We start from the raw sequence: 3,520 nt of genomic DNA, 5'->3' as shown, positions 1-3,520 counted from the left end.
GTGGTGTTGGTATGCCCGAGGGCAGGGAGGACCTTCAGAAGGATCTAGATAAGGTGGATTGCTGGGCTGAGGTGATTGGGATGAGGTTCAACACGGCCAAGTGCTTGGTCCTGCACTTTGGCCACAATAACCCCACGCAGCGCTATAGGCTTGGGGCTCAGTGGCTGCATGACTGTTAAGAGGAAAGGGACCTGGGGGTGTTTGTTGATGCTCAGCTGAACATGAGTCAACGGTGTGTCCAGGTGGCCAAGAGGGCCATTGGCATCGTGTCCTGCATTAGAAATTGTGTGAGAGAGGTAATCATCCCTCTGTACATACACACAGCATAGGGCTACCTTCAACAAAACCTGTCTGGAAGGGGCAAAGCCAGGATCCACCCCTTCCCAGACCTCATCTTATGGTGGGCAGTGGAGGCAAGGGTATCTTGGTGGCGATCCGGAGATCTTCCAAGCTCAGGACTGGTGCGTCCCTGTGAGCAAGAAATAGGGAGAGGGTGGCAGGAGACCTGCGTGGGTGAGACGGGAGCTCATGCACAAACTCAAAGGGAAGAAGAAGGTCCATGAATGTGGAAAAAGGGTCTGACCACTTGGGAAGAAAATAAGAATGTTGTCAGGGCCTGCAGGGATGAAACGAGGAAGGCTAAATCCCACCTGGAATTTAACCTGGCAAAAGTAATGAAGGATAATAAAAAAGGCTTTTTAAAGTATGTTAACAGTAAAAGGAAGACTAGGGAGAACGTGGGCCCCCTTCTGAGTGAGGGGGGTGTTCTGGTAAAGGGGGATGCTGAGAAGGAGGAGATACTGAATGCCTTCTTTGCTTCTGTCATCAGTGGAAAAGCTCTCCCCCAGGAATTCCAGAACCTGAAGGTTAGTGAGAACGTCTGGGGAATGGAAGACTTCCCTTTAGTCAGGGAAGAGGCGGCCCATGAGCACCTACGCAACACCGGTGTTCATAAATCCATGGGACCCAATGGAATGCACCCATGACTGCTGAGGAAGCTAGCAGAAGTGGTTGCTGAACTACTCTCTGTTACCTTTGAAAGGACATGCAGAACAGGGGAGGTGCCTGAAAACTGGGGGAAAGCCAGTGCCACTCCGGTCTTCAAAAAGGGCAAGAAGGAAGATCCAGGCAATTACAGGCCAGTCAGCCTGACCTCTGTCCCTAGAAAGGTGATGGAACAACTTGTGCTGGATGCCATCTCCAGACAATTGGAAGAAAAAGAGGTTATCAGGAGTAGTCAGCATCAGTTCACCAAAGGGAGGGAGGTCATGCTTGACCAACCTGGCAGCCGCCTGTGACACTGTCACTGGCTGGGTACATGGGGGGAGAGCAGTGGATGTAGCCTACCTTGATTTCAGTGAGGCATTTGATACCGTCTCTGACAACACCATTATAACAAAGCAGAGGAAGCGAGGGATAGATGAGTGGACAGTGAGGTGGGCTGAGAACTGGCTGACTGGCAGAGTGCAGAGGGTTGTCGTTGGCGGTGCGGTGTCTGGCTGGAGGCCTGTAACTAGCGGCATCCCCCAGGGGTCAGTACTGGGTCCAGTCTCATTCAACATCTTAATCAATGACCTTGACGAGGAGATAGTGGCCACCCTCATCAAGACTGCTGATGATACGAAGTTGGGAGGATTGGCTGACACACCAGAGGGCTGTGCTGCCATTCAGTGAGACCTGGACAGGCTAAGGTCATTCTGGGGTGCATTAAAAAGAGCGTGGCCAGCAGGCCGAGGGAGGCAATCCTCCCCCTCTACTCTTCCCTGGTAAAGCCTCATCTGGAGTACTGTGTCCAGTTCTGGGCTCCCCAGTACAAAAAAGACAGGGATCTCTTGGAAAGAGTCCAGTGGAGGGCCACAAAGACAGTGAAGGGCCCGGAGCATCTCCCCTGTGAAAAAAGGCTACGTGACCTGGATCTGTTTAGCCTTGAGAAAAGAAGGCTGAGAGGGGACTTGATCCAGTTCTATAAATACCTAAAGGTGTGGGGGGCAAAGCGGAGAGACCAGACTCTATTCACCAATGTGTGGAGACAGGACAACGGGAAATGGCCAGAAACTGAAGCATAGGAAGATTCAAACTAATGTGCACAAGAACTTGTTTACTGTGAGGGTGACGGAGCACTGGAACTGGCTGCCCAGGGGGGTTGTGGAGTCTCCTTCTTTGAAGATACTCAAGGCCTGCCTGGATGCCCTCCTGTGCAACCTGGTGTAGGGAATCTGCTTTGGAGGGGGGTTGGACTCGATTTATGGAGGTCCCTTCCAACCCCTACAGATTTCTGTTACACACTGGTGATCCCATGCCTCCCTGAAGGCCTTGCAAAGGAAAGCGCAGTTTTTTTCCTTTCTTTTCTCTGCCCAACAGCTGCTGTATTTCGAGCATACTCCCCACTTCTGTAGAAGTAGGACTGTTGCTAACTGTGATAACCATTCCTGCATTGTTCATTGCGTTACCACATTACAGTAGGAGTGGAGTGAAACCTTTTGGGTTGCAAGCAGAGGACAGCGTAAAGACACGGGTTGCCTCTTGAACTGCAGTGGAGATGACTGCGAGCTCGTGCCATGCTTAGAAAAGTAAAGCAGTGCCTCCCTGCCACATTTCCCTATTCCAGTGGTGCTGTGGGAGGTCCCAAAGGAACGATAGCAGCAGCACGGGAGGCCTCCAGGACCACAGCAACAGGTCAGACCTGCCCTCGTGCGCAGGACGCTGAGCAGATCGAGACGGCTGTGGCACACGGATCAAATTTGATGTGAGATTATTTTATTGGGGAATCCAGCTTTTGGAAAGGGTGAATAGGAGTAGGACAAGCGGGAAATGTGTTTTATGGTCTTAAGGGAGGGAACAGTTTAGAGTCGCGATACAGTGGGTCAATATCTCATACTAAGATTGGAGAAGTGCCTGGCATAGGCCTTGCACCCAAAGAGTTGCGTGGGTATTGCCTCGCCCCTGGAGGGTGTTCAAGGCCCAGGCGGATGGGGCCCTGGGCAGCCGTGCGTCCTGAGTATTAAATATGGAGGTTGTGGCACCTGCCTGGCAGGGTAGGGAGCATTGAAAGACTGTGTTGATTAGGCCACCTTCCAACATGGGCCATTCTGCGTCTTCTAGAGTGTACTGACGCAGGTCCGAGCCCCTGAGGGCTGCTTCGTCGAGCCAAACGCTGCAGGCAAGGCCCGGCCGGTGTTCTCTGCAGCGCATTCTTGGGGACGGTGTACCTTCTAGTGCCTTCGCCTTGCAGGGTACGTGCCTCTTGGCAGGAGGTAAAGCAAGCTCACATCCAGTGGTGGAGTCCGTTACCTCACTCTTACGGGCTCGCCGAGTAGCCTCCTGCATGAGCGCCCTCTCCTTGCCGTTAGCTTGGCACATTTGGAGGGACCCTGGCACTTGCCTCCCCCGGCTCCTCCATAGCGGTGTGGCTTCTTGGACCAACGTTCAACCGGAAAGCCTAGCGGTTGGATTGGAGGCCTGGCTGGGACCACTCACGACAGGGGCAGAGGTTGAGGGGCCAAGGAAGCTCCTCCCATAC

Source organism: Coturnix japonica, chromosome Z (genome assembly GCF_001577835.2).
Source record: "Coturnix japonica isolate 7356 chromosome Z, Coturnix japonica 2.1, whole genome shotgun sequence".
Lineage (NCBI taxonomy): Eukaryota > Metazoa > Chordata > Aves > Galliformes > Phasianidae > Coturnix > Coturnix japonica.
The sequence above is the reverse complement of the archived record's forward strand: the minus strand, read 5'-3'. Positions refer to the sequence as shown.